General features: G+C 32.3%; 1 protein-coding gene across 3 annotated transcripts in view; it reads right to left on the bottom strand.

Annotated features, from left to right (window-relative positions):
* Positions 1-11,912: 11,912 nt before the first annotated feature.
* The window catches only part of LOC126739674 (TGF-beta receptor type-1), a 51,412-nt gene continuing 48,855 nt past the window's right edge, over positions 11,913-14,469 (bottom strand). For all 3 annotated transcript variants that reach the window (XM_050445454.1, XM_050445457.1, XM_050445459.1), the window contains exon 9: positions 11,913-13,424. The gene's annotated coding sequence lies outside the window, so the exon portion shown is untranslated. The remainder of the gene's footprint in view (positions 13,425-14,469) is intronic.

Genomic DNA, 14,469 nt, shown 5'->3' on the forward strand with positions numbered 1-14,469 from the left:
GGCAGACAAAAAAACATTTATCAGTAGAACGTTTAATTTGATCTCTATTTTTTTTTGTCGATAGGAATGTTGCATTGCGAATTATTTTGTATGCGAACTGCAAAAGTAGAAGGGTTTTTTTGATAAATATTGACTCTCCCTAAACGTTAGTAAAACAACATATTTCTTTAATATATGAATGGATTAACCAAAACTTTCAGTTACTTTTTTGCAGATAGCAATAATACTCTAAAAAAAACCATAATTTTTACAAGATAAATGCAATTCATATCATATTAAGTGAATAATAAATAATATGTCTAGGGATAAGGCATTATCTTTTAAACATAAAAACTAAGCAGGAACTAATAACAAAAACGATGGTACAATTCAAAATAAAAAAAAAAAATGAGTTGAGAACAAGAACCAGAAAACTTGAAAATCACGAGTTTTTTTGAGAAACATCAAAAACAAACTTTTTCGGCATCAATAATTTGGGTTTCAGGTAAATTTCAAAAAACCACATGATTTCCTTGCTATTCGGGAGAGAGATGTGATTTAAAAACTGACACGTACCCCAATTAATAAAGTAAATTTTGAGGAAAACCACAATTTCTTCTTCGCCAATTTTGGTTTCAAGTGATTCAAAAAGCCATATAACTTTCTTGTTATTAAAGATGGAGATGTGAATCAAAGATCGGTACGTTCCCCAAGATTTATGCATCAATATTTTTTTTTAAATCAAGTTTTTCAGAAAAAAATAATCGATTTTCGTCATGTTTTCAGATTAGAATTTAAATGCTTTTTTCCTCTTCAAAAAGGCACATAACTTCCTTGCTATTAGTGATAGAGAAGTGATTTAAAGACTTGCAATGAAGCAACTTTTATGAATCAATAAAAAAATCTAAGAAATCAATAGTTTTTGAGAAATATCACAATTTGTTTTTTTGCCAGTTATTTGAATCTTCAAATAGAACGCAGCGTTTTGACATCAACAGAATCGAGTATTTTTCGAGAAGAAATACCTTCGAGAATTTTTGACTACCGAATATCTAAAAATTATTTATATGCCTCTTGTACAAAGTCATTTAGTCTCTGGTATTTAGGGAATCTGAAACACATCAAATGAATTCTTTTTGTTTCAAACTGCTTTTGAAATATCCACTTACATGTATTACTATCGCGTATTGTACTGATTGTACTTTAAAATGACCTTTCTAATCCCGGCTATAGACTGGACAATTAACTAAATTTGACATTTACCCGATTATGTAACCACAAATCACGCGCAAAAATTTTTGTTTCTTGACCAATTTTCAAAAACTTTTTTTTGTTTGATAGATGGTCCAGCAAACTTGGCTCTTATGAGCCAAGAAGAAGTTCGACATTTACAGAAAGCAGGCCATGGCCTACTGTATTCAAGTTTAAAGTGCGAAAAATCGAGAAGTAGTATTAGCGATATTTATTTCTGAAAAATGGCACTGGATTATTGTTCAGGACCACTTAAAACATAAGTGTACCAAATTTGGTTATGTTAGTATACAGGGTGTTGAAATAAATTGGAGTCAAATCTTTAAAAGGCGCAATAACATTCTTAATCAAATACGAATATTTTTTAAAATTTTTGGCTAATTGGCATGCGTTTTGAGAACACAAAGGTAGGAAATATCCTTCAATAAACAACAATCGATCATATTATCATACTATTTTGGGCTCAATTTGTTTGTTTTTTTTATGAGTTTGTTAAATTCCAAAGATATGATTGTGTCTGGTTAAAAATTATTTTGTGGGAATTTTACCCAAGTATGCTATGAAAGAAAATGTTCCTGACAGTTTGTCAAAGTTTTCATGCATTTAGTTCATTTTGACTGCTTGTCGAACAATTATGGGTGATTACAATTTAAACGAAAGAGTTGAAGTAGTGCGGTTAGTTGGCGATGGAGTTAGAACATTTCGTGAAGCTGCGGCGGAATTTAACAGGAGACATCCTGGTAAAAACATCCACCATTCAACAATAGCCAGAATAAACTACGGGTTTGATCAGTCTGGTTCAGTAGGCGGAGTACGTCCTCATTTACATCGTAATCGAGCAAATAATAATAACCAAATAATTCTTGAATACTTTAATGCTAATCCGCAATCTAGCATTAGAGTTGCTAGTGCCAACTTAAATATTTCCAAAAATTGCATATGGAGGTGTTTAAAGAAAAATAAGAAGAATTTAAGCCTTTCAAGCCTATATTCCTTAACACTTTGGAACACGGGGATGAAGAATGCAGGATGGAATATTGTTTGTGTTTACAAGGCGAGTATTTGCCTAACCGTACATTTTTGAAAAATATTTTATACACCGATGAGGCAACATTTACTACAAACGGCATTGTGTCATCTCAAAATTTTAGAATGTGGAGTAGCGTAAATCCCCATTGGGTGATCCAATGTAAAAGGCAGTATTCGCAGAAAATTAACGTATGATGCGGTATCTTGAACGAACGTATAATCGGGCCGTTTTTCTTTAATGAAAATCTAAATGGACTTAATTTTCTTCGATTTCTGGAAGGTGATTTTAGTGACGTAATCGATGATTTGCCGTTAGCCGAAACAAGAAACTTACACATACAATTTGACGGTGCGTCTATCCACAATGCAGTGGTAGTGCGGATTTGGCTAAATCAGAATTATCCGAATCGATGGATAGGACGAAACAGTCCATTAATTCAGTGGCCAGCACGTTCCCCCAACCTTTCTCCCTTAGATTTTTTTCTTTGGGGAACCCTTAAAAACAAAGTGTACAAATCAAGACCGCAACTCTACATGATCTTTGTGAGCGCATTAGACAAGAGTGTAATGAAATAAGCAGGGTACAGTTAAGAAGGGTGGTAGTAAACAACAGAAGACGCATAGAAAAATGTATAAGAATTAATGGAGGACATATTGAAGAAATTAATATTCAGTTTTGTGGCATTAATTTTTAAATTTGAGTCTTAGCAAAGATAAAATACTAGTAGTATTATTAACTTTGGTGTTAGGTAATTCCTTAATTATTTTCAGTTTTTGCTGCTTAGCCTACATTACATTATTAAGTAACTAGTGAAGTGTGAATTGCAACCTAACAATGAAATAAAACTAAAAAATTTATAAATGAAGTTGTATTATTGTGAAGCCCAAAATAGTATGATAATATGATCGATTGTTGTTTATTGAAGGATATTTCCAACCTTTGTGTTCTCAAGACGCATGCCAATTAGCCAAAAATTTAAAAAATATTCGTATTTGATTAAGAATGTTATTGCGCCTTTTAAAAATTTGACTCCAATTTATTTCAACACCCTGTATACTATCATAACCAAGTGTAAACATAAGTGTAACAATTTGGTACACTTATGTTTTAAGTGGTCCTGAACAATAATCCAGTACCATTTTTCAAAAATAAATATCGCTAATACTACTTCTCGATTTTTCGCACTTCAAACTTAAATACAGTACCTACTGACCTGCTTTCTCTAAATGTCGAACTTGGCTCATAAGTGCCATTTTTGACCATCTATCCAACAAAAAAAAGTTTTTGAAAATTGGTCAAGAAACAAAAATTTTAGAGAAGTGGCTAACCCTTAAGTGGGACACACTGTATGTTTTCAGTGATTTTCAAAAAACCCCATAACTTTTTTGTTATTCGGAATAGAAACGTAATTGAAAGACTGGTACGTGCCCCAATCAATAAAAGATCTCAAAAATCAATAGTTTCAGAGAAAAATCAAAATCGCACTGTTTTTCCTGGCATTTTTGTTTTAGCTGAGTTTCATTAAAAAACTTCATTGCTTTTTTCTATTTCGAGGTAGGGCTATGATTGAAAGTCTGGCGAACCTAACTTTTATGCACCTTACCTACCCACAACTTCCTCTACTTTCGTCCGATAGCCTAAGAGTTGACAGTAGAAGTTTTACATCGAACATGATATGAAAATATTAATAAGTAAAAACCTCATATAAATGACACAATGTAAACTTAAAACCCAGGCCAAAAAACATGTTTTTAAAAAAGTAAAAACCGATGTAAGCATTAAAGTTGAGGGTTGCAAAAACATGTTTTTAAAGCCAAAAGAAAAATAAAACAATACGTGTAACATTATAACTCTTGACATTGAATTTGTACCATTTTTAAAAACAGCTCTCTATTGGGTCTTTTTTTTTTCAAAAATATGTTATTATTATATAATCATTTCTTCAAACAACGGCCATCTACCTAATAAGGTACAGTGGTCCAAAAGTAGCAGGTGTGATGTCTCGAGCCACTGTACTTCATATAATAAATATATACAATGTTTTTTTTCTTAGTACAAAAATGACAAGTAGTAGAACAATCAAATTTAACGATACAATGACAGTTTTTTCTTAATCTTTATAAAAACAGGTTTCTTTTGGGCGCACCCTCGCCTCCATTCCTTTCAGTATTAGGCCAAAAATAATCTATTTTGTCCAAGCTAATTTTTATTGAGGCGAACGGGAGGGGTGCGCCCAAAAAATTTTTTTTTTCTTTTTAACATTACTTATATTAACTATTTCTTCTCGCTTAATATTATTAAAGAGGGGATATAGTGTAATTTGGGTGCACTCGAAAAACATTTATTTCTAAAACTACTAGAAATCGCGGTAAAAAAAAACAACCTAAAACCAATTTTTTTTTTGCGTCAGTCTTCTTTTTTATGGTTTCAACCTGAATTCGGTTAACTAAACCTGGTTTAAATTTGTTACGTTGTTAAAAGTGTGAATTGATTTAAAATATCAAGGGCCTTTTTCATAGCGTTCAATCAAAATAAAAATTTCTTTAGCACGGACCTAATTCTAATGTCACTTGTCGCTAATCCAACTGACAGTTGGCGTTTAATCAGCGGTTTAACTGTCAAAGTCCTTTGGACACATTTTAAGGAGGGCAGTAATAAGGTTTTTTTTTTTCAATATATATGAAAAAGGCCCCTTTTGTACCCTAAAAACTAACCTTAAGGCTACGTTAACGTTACACTTTGTTAAGTAAAAATATAAGATAATTTGTACAAAAGGTGAAGAAAAGCATCAATTTCACAGTTCCCAATGATGGAAACCGTAAAAATGCAGCGATAGATGGAAATGAAATGGCTCATGGAAAAAACATGCGTTACGTCGAAAAACTACTTGATCGAATTTTAGGAACTAACTTAAATTTAACATTCATACGTAGGCGAAACCGAGGTAGATTATACGAAAAGAAAAAAGGGTTGGTAATTGGTAAAACCTTCCAATTTTTATTTTATTTATTTTTTTTGCTTAATACAGGATGGACCCAAAAAGCTCTTCGATCTGTTCCTTGTGACCAAGAAGCCCAATTTAGATTCGGGTAATAATTTTGCATATACTGCTATAATTTCTACGGTTTCTCATTTATTTCAGATAAAAAATAAGTGAACTAGACAAAAAATGGTAACCACGTATTTCTTATTTTTGTTTCAGGTAGAATTTATTTTGGTCAGTAGAGAGATATTTGAAATTTCATACTTACCTGCCTGGAAGAAACAAAATATGTATCACCACTCAACCCAGGCACTTAAAGACATTTTTTTAATAATCCAGGCAGTTGAGCTAATTAATACTTCAATCCTTTTTCAACTGCCTGGAAGAAAAAAATATTACACAAAAGCGGTTGTTTCTTGTTTCTTCCAGGCAATGCAGATACGATTTTATTTCTTTCTCTACTTAAAAACAATAACACCAACGTAGGTTTCTTGTTTTTGTTTCAGGCAGTGACAATATTGAATTTATTCCAGGCACTTGAGGATTTTTTTATTTTTCAACCTGCTGGAAGAAATAAAATATGATATCAACATCGTCTCTTATTTCTTCCAGAAGGTTGAGGACATTTTCTTATTTATTTCGATTAGCTCAGTAGTAAAAGTTGCCTCATAAATTCAATACCAATAAAGGCAAACCTGGTAAATATTGGCTATATTCTTTTCTTGTCAGAAATAAGGATTTGTCAGTCAGAAAATCCGACGGTGTTACTCTTGCTCTAGCAAAAGATGAATAAACATGATGTTGATGAATATTTTAACCTTCTTGTGCAAATTCTTGAAGTAAATGGTTTAATTAACAAACTAACTGACCTCTTTAATATGAATGAAACCAGTTTACAATTAAACAATCGACCAGAGTACGCCAGCTCTAAAAAAAGGTGCAAAAATGTGCTGGTGTTAACTTTGGCAGAAAACTGCGAAACGATTTCATTGATGGTTTGTTGCAATACTGAGGGAACTTTAATTCCAACTTTGTCTATATTCAAGGGCACAAACAAAAAAAGCGAGTATGAAGATAGTATGCCTCCTGACTTTACCGTTACCATGTACGAAAAATCGTCATACGTAAACACATCAATTTGTGGCTAGAAACACCGTATATTCCTCGAAAACCTGAGGGACCTGTAGTTGACGGGAAATCTAGAGATTGCGAATCGAACCCAATCAATAAACAGGCTACAGTTTGGAAAACTGGAATGCTGTTTCTGCTTTTCGATCGACTGGAATTTATCCATTAAATCCGGATGTAATTCCAGACTGCTTACCTCTCTGAAGAAGCTGATAATGCAAATTATTCTGAAAACTAGCAGTTATTACACATTCATTGCCTGACATTAATTATGCTCTGTCAGAAAGTAATACTTTCCGTGACCATAATGGTACCTGAGTTTTACCATCCACTCAGAATGAAGAGGAATGGAAAACTCCTGGAAAAATGCTAGACAGCACCTGCCCTTTTAACTGGGAAAAACAATATAAATAGGAAAAAAGAGTTGGCAGATAGTCCAGAACAATTAGACTTTCTCTGCTGAAAAAATCCCATCTGGCTTAATTTTTTACCAGATTTTTAAAACCTTCTTTTTGGCAATAGAACTCATCTCTCAAAAGTCCCCAAGTGGAGCTTTTTTGTGGAGGGTCAAAAGTTACAAAAATCACTTGTTGACAAATATCGTTGATAGTATCTGTTGTGGAAAAATCCACAACAAAGAACTTAATTTTTTATTTAAAAGATTATTTTTAAACAGGCGGAACTCATCAAACATCAAACTTTACTGAGAATAGAAGTATTTTCCTTCAGTTCAGAGAATTTGCCCCCGGCACCAAATGCAGCGGGCGTAAGCATTCGGACGTTGTGATTGGCTAGTTCGGTGACAAAGCGGGAGAAAATAACGCGATATTTAATGTGAGTAGAGATTGATCGATGATGAGAGAGAGTACAGGGTTGGCATTCTCTACTATTTTTTTGGCCCAACAGCGGCGTACTATTTTTGAACAATTTTGAATTTGTGTTTGCTGAAATCTTACTTTACTAAAATCAATACAGTCCACTCATCCAATAAATTGCGTATATAATTTGCGTAATACAGTAAATTGTGTATAATAGTGTGCTTAAGTAAACAACTGGCCCAGTATCAATCCTACGATAGAATAAGCAATTACTTTTTTTATTTAGTATCAAATTCTCCACAAGAGAGACCTCCGATTTGCAGAAAATTGCGGTGGTCTCTCTAAGTGTGGTAACTGTCAAAAATCATAAATATCGAGTCAAAATGTGTTTTGAAATCGTTTTCTCGTTGAATATTTATAGTAGGGGCACAAAATATTCCTCCTCGTAACCTAGAACACATCTGGCCCTTTTTTCTATGGTCGTACGTGCGTCACATACTGCGCTTACAACGCGTGTACCAAATATTTTATACTTAAATCAAATGACGTCATGAGGACTATTTTTTCGGTGTAAATGGCAGCGCACAAAAGTTTGATACCCGAATTTGATGCGTCCCAAACAGGGTAGATTAAATTTATTTTTTTTCGGTGTAAACATCTAGGAGCTATTTTAAAGTACCAAAATCACAAGACTGACATTTTATTGGATGTTAGGTTAAAAGGTTTTAACTTTTGTACAGAAAAATAAAGAAGAGGAAGAGAAGGACAAGGGTAAGCCTTAGAAAATGTTAATATATGAGTTTATTTTTATTATTTTTAAACCACAAAAACACTTTTAAAGATTTTGAGGTTATGTCCTATAATTCTTCGTCTAAACTGATAAACTCCCTTCAACTGACATTTTGAATTTTGATCCTAAAGATAATCCTGCACTAATTTAACCCTCAAAATCAATCCTTGTAAACAGGGCTGCACTAAATAAAAATAGTCTATCATTTGATCCATGGACCTAATAGATCCGCGCGTTGTAAACTACTGAAGACCTGGCTGTGGGACATTGACATCATTTGACCAGTACTCTGTTATTCTTAGCTGTATACAGACGTGTAGAACAATTTCTCACAGTTTTTACGTGATATTATTCACATAACTACTAAAAAATAGCCGAAAATTGCATTATTTGCGACAAATCGTTAACAGACTGTTTGTGTCGATCGCGGTACTAAAACCTTACGTAACGCCACTATCGAGCGAAATGAAGGAAAAATTGTGGAGTTTAGATTCGATCAAAGTACACGTGGTATGTCGTAAAGAATATACGTGTACAAGTAGCTTTACTGCTGCTAAAAGGGAGCAACATGATGAACTTAAAGTACCTCGACTGGTAGCCCTCCTCGGCGAAGAATGCGTAATCTACCGAGAGCGAGCAATTTGAATATCATAAGAAATGTTTATTTTGTGAAATGGAGTGTTGCGAAGAACATGAAAAGGGAATTCCTATGAGTCGTCGGCAAAAAATCAAGCAGGTCTCCACACTGACCAACATTTAAAACGACAGTGATTGCTACAGTTCAAAAGCGTAATGATTCTCTTGGTAGGCTAATTGAGAATCTTATTATTTACGAAGAAGATTTAATAGCAGTAAATGCGAAGCATCATAGCGAGAGCTACGTCTCTTTCGCACAGCCTTTATCATTCCAAAAGTAAGGGAGATCTCCAAGATATAAGGATCTCTTCAGCAATGGATTAAATTTTTCATTACATCGAAAGTAATGATGACTGTCAGTTCACGTTATCTGAACTGAAAAAGGTATGTACAGATTTGGTTCCTGACAACGTTACTGTGAAATCAAAACTCGTTTGAAAAGTACGATAGAAAAATCGGTATTACCACGAGAGAGACTATGATTTGCTTCTCCGATGTTCGTCATGATATCTTGAACAAAACCTGGTATGAAAATCGAAAATACGATGAAAAATAAAAATGTTTCAGATTTTTAGAGGTCGTTGCAGCAATCACTGGCGGAGATATTCAATCGAAAACTATTAATAGTAATTATTATCCTCCTACAAATCAAATGTTCCGGAAAGTTTACAATATTTATTGGAAGAAATGATCATTAAAAATAAAAAAGGAACGACCACGATCATTCGTATCGCGTTTACACATTAGCTTATCAATTTTCTCCATAGAATATTCGGGTCTAGACGTATTCTTGACATATTAGCAAACTTGGGATTATCATCATCTATGATTAACATTATTTATGAAGTTGCTGCTATTCACCATCCTCAACCGTTCATATTACCACCTGAAACTGGAACAATTATACAATTTGCTGTTCACAATGCAGATATTAATGTTTATATAATCGATAGTCATAATACCATTCACGTAATGGGAGTAATACACACACCACAGAGTTCAGTTATGGCAGAGGATCCAATTGCAAGATTGATGACCATCCCAGCGGCTACTGAAAATGCATAAAATGGTATCTTAAGTTCCAACTGAAGTTTATAAACATTATGGTAAGACTGAGCTGAGCAAAATTACCATCGAAAATCGCGATTATGATGATTCAAGACCTGTGTTATTTATCCGCAAAGTTGATTTGTTAAAGTTGGATGTATGGCAAGTGGCGTTCTATATCAAAGGTTGGAATAATTTTATGGAGTTACTGTTGACTGACGATCTCAACTTTTCAAAATCTCATGTTTTACTTCTACCGTTCATTCATCAGCCCTCTAGTAATTACAAAACGATCTATTCTACTTTAAAATGTGCATTAAATAATGGACATCGGTATAGTCATAAGACATGTATCGTTACGTTTGATCAACCATTGTATATAAAAGCTCAAGAAATTGTAGCAGCATCACCAGAATCAACAGAATTGTCGAAAGTAATCGTAAGACTTGGCGGATTTCATTTACTTATATCATTCATTGTATCAATTGGTTATATCATGGCTGGGAGTGGTCTCAAAGATCTTTTGAGTGTCATGTATGCTACAAACTCCGTTGAAAAAATGTTGGGTGGTCATGCTTAAGAGCTATCAGAGCTCATACATTTCTCCATCTGGCTTTGGCGACATTCATCGAAAAAAATATTAATATCGATGAAAATATTGGAATTCTTGATGGTGCTGTTGAACAAGTATGATGCGTATCTTATCATTTGATGAAATTGAAAATTCTAATATGGTTGGTTTACGCACTAGTGCGTAAGAAGTAATTTTACGTTTATTTGACATTTGATTTATTTAAAAAAATGTTGTGACTATAATAAATTAACTCAAATATTGCCAAAACCAGTATTACAAATTTTAAATGCAATTTAAGTAAAACATCCTTGGGTACAAGTGCTTTAAATAATTTGAATGAAAATAAATTTTTGGGAATAGGCATAGACAATAAATTAAAATTTGAAAGCCATATTAGGCTTCTAAGCAATAAACTAGCATCAAATTCTTATGTTCTTAAGGTGGTGTCCCAGGAGGTTGAGTTTAGTGTTGCCAAAAATACTTATTTTGCATGAATTGAATCAAATCTAAGGTATGGATTATGATTCTGGCGTGCATGTTGTGACCAACTTTTCAAAAGTGTTTTTGTGCTGCAAAAAAGCTATACATTTGCAACATTGGAGCGAGGGATTCATGAACTATTCATTTCACACAAAATCTTAACTCTGCCTTCTTTGTTCATTTTGGAATACGTTTGTCTTATTCATAAAAAATATAGAAATTACAGCAATGTAATAGAAAGACATGAATGTAGCAGTAGAAGGGCCAATGATGTAACTTTACCGATACCTAACAGTATATCAATAAAAAAATCTTTTATTTTCGATGGTAAAAAGCTGTATAATCATCTTCCTGCAGATATCAAAGTAATTCATAATAAAAAGCTCTTTCAAAGAAGTGTAAAAGGATTACAATTATTGCAAAAGACTACTATGAGATAGGAGACTTTTTAGCAGAGAGATTTTAAATGTACTGTCTCCTTTTTTAATATGTTTTAATGTTAGAGTTTCAATATTTTATCGATGTATATGTAAATTTAATTTTGAATTTTAATATTGTAATTTGTATTATATGTTAAATCTAGTTTTATTGTATTCTTACTATATTATGTTTTGATAATTTTTTAGTTTTTTTTTTACAGCTTTGTCAATATAATAGATTTCTTATGATAATAAAGTTTTGATTCATTAATTTGAAAAATTGATTGATTAATTTATAATTTGTCAACAAATGTTTTGACTTTTTTTTACTGTTAAGTGCGTAAAATAATTTGGTACTTTTGCTTTTTTTTTAATGTTTTCTTCGGTAGTCGAAAAAATTTTATGATACACGTGTGTAAAATCTCTTTTTTTTATTCATAGGAATTATCGTGACAAGTTTCTCAATTCATAAAAAAAGGATCATTTTACACATGTGTTACATAAATAACTATTCTCGCATCCAGTTAAAAAAGGAATGGGGTATAACGTCAACGGCCTGGAATGTATAAAAAAAGAGTCTGACATAAAGAAAAGTACTTAACAAAATATTCTTAGATGCCTGGAATATAGGTTGAATGAAGATACATTTTTTCCCAGACAATAATTAAGAATGAAATTTTAAACACCATTCAACTGCCTGGAATAAATTCAAGAATATCACTGCCTTAAACAAAGATAAGAATCCTACATTGTTGTCACATTCTTGTTTTTTCGAAGTGAGAAAAGTAAAATCATCCCTCAACTATCTGGATAAAACAAAACCTCTGACCACATGTACCATGCGTTTCTATTTTTTACATTAAGCCTTTGACTCAGGCCTTTTTCTACATTGTAACAAAATATACAGTGCACTTCTTCTATCGTATGAAATTCCCTTTTAAATCACGAAAAAATGTCATTGAATTACTTTAATACGATAGAAGTTAGACCGAAATCAAACGCTCAATGTAAAAAAAGGAAACGCACTTATAAAAGTTTCCTCAATTGCAGGGATGGAATTGATATTGTGCATTTAGCATAACCACCTTAATTGTATAATCCTGCACAGCATTTTATTGTATTAAATTGTAATTGGCGATTTTGGTGCATAAATTAAAACCCAAAAGCGAAAGTGGTGATTCTATATGTATTTTTCGAGCAGCCATTACTTTCGGTACTATTGGATCAAGAAACCAGGTAGTTTGATATTTTTGAGTTTATTCCAGACAGTTGAGTATTTTTCAACTGTCTGGAAAAAACACTATGTAAACAAGGTAAAAAAGGTTTCTTTTTGCAAATTTCAGTTTTTTCAAAGCCAAAGAACACATGGCTTAGATTATCTTAAGAACTTGTTGGGACCACCCTGTGTAATGTAATTTTTCACAAACCACGCCACAAGAAAAGAAAGAAATAAGGAAACGATAAGGAGAGATGACTAGTGGGTAATCTAATTGTTTTCCAATAATTCTGGAAAAATTATGCATTTAACAGAATAAAATGTACAGTAATATATCATATAATTATTTTGTTCTTCTGTCTGTAGTAACCAGTCAAAAATTGACACTATTGCAGTTTGGCAAATATGGATGCTAAAAAATCTCGCTATTGCCAGAATGTGGTGAAACAAAAAAAAAAGTTAACCAGTTTGTTTTTGGCACTATATGGATTTTATAGGAATTTAAACCGTATATTTTGTATATCTGATCTGAGCAAGATTTTTTAGGCATTTTGTTTATTGATAAAACCAGATTAGGTTAGTTAACTATGTAACAATATGTAATTCTCTTCTATCGGGGTAAAAAATAAATAAACATTAAACAAATAACATTAGGTACACCGGTTTATACAAGTAACTACTATGGAATGGATTGTATTTGTCATTAAAGTGGGTTTTGTTTTTCTTTAAAGGCAGTGATTTTTTTTTCAAATTTTCAAACATTCGCCCTATTATCAATCATTCTAAAACGAATAAAACATATTTTGATTACATAAAATATAAAGAAACACGCTCATAATACTCCTAAAAAAATCACCGTGACAAGAATTAACAGGCCAGCTGCCAGATTGATTTTGCAATATCATGGTTGAAATTGAAATGTCATTATACTTGTTTCGTATCCAACAACTGGCTTTTAAAAGTTAAATTAGCGGCAATATTTAATAGTCACAGATCAAAAAAAAATTATTACATATTCACGCTTACTTAAAGCACACACGAAACCTGACGTAGTCCCTGAAGATCTAAACAGGCTGAAAGAAAAAATGTTTTTTTTAATTAAATAAGATCGGTATAAAGTATACAAAATTAAATGTAACTCTTATATGGGTCAGAGGAGAAATGAGTTCTAAAATTCTAGATTGCACTTCTAATGTCTCCCATACATTTTTAAAAAGCTAAATTTTGTATTCATTTTTACAATGTATTGAAGTAAAAGTTAGCAGGCAGCTTTTTTGGACTAAATATCTTAAACTAGGGTGATGTTTTGATAAATAATACTTATCTAATAGGGCTGGGCTGCCAAGATTGGAGGCACTCCCCATTAAAACACTTGTGAAGGAATAAAAAATATATTTACTTTATATTTAACCCAATAAAATGATTTTGACAAAGTCAATACAATTTGAGCAAGAACAAATGTGGAAAGCATAAAATATATATAACATATCGTCGCCTCAGAGTAACACTAGGACATCTAAAAGAAAAGCGATTCTGAGATAACTGTATATTTGGTATCGTAAAGAACGCCTTTACCTGATGCAATACTATGATATCTCTTAAAAATATTGCCCAATTTAATATATCACATATCGCTCGTTCGAAAGAATAGTGACACAACTCAAAATTTATTATAATTTAGATTATTTATGAAAGAAACTCTAAAAATCCTAAACATTTACGTAGAATAATGACACATTTCTATTTAAAAAAATGACCGCGAGATGCCACTAGTGTCACTATTTCAATCACGCGCAATTCATTTCACAGTTTGTACGACACTGTCTCAACTACAAAATTTTAGTATTATTACGGCATTTAAGTGAAGAGGTCACGCCAGTTATCGGTAACAGTGTCATATTTCAAAAGGTGCTTTAATGGTAAGTTAAAATTTATTATGAAATTAGGACAGTATTGGCACATTTAGAATTATGTCGCTATTTCTTTTAATTTTCAGATTTTTTTTTTGTAATTTTGATAAAAAGAGTCACATTTCATGTGTCAATATGTCATGACAATGGCCTATTGTCTTATTTAAAGTCTGCACGTAGTAATTAGTATTAACCGTCATATTTAGTG

This window comes from Anthonomus grandis, chromosome 8, assembly GCF_022605725.1.
Source record: "Anthonomus grandis grandis chromosome 8, icAntGran1.3, whole genome shotgun sequence".
Lineage (NCBI taxonomy): Eukaryota > Metazoa > Arthropoda > Insecta > Coleoptera > Curculionidae > Anthonomus > Anthonomus grandis.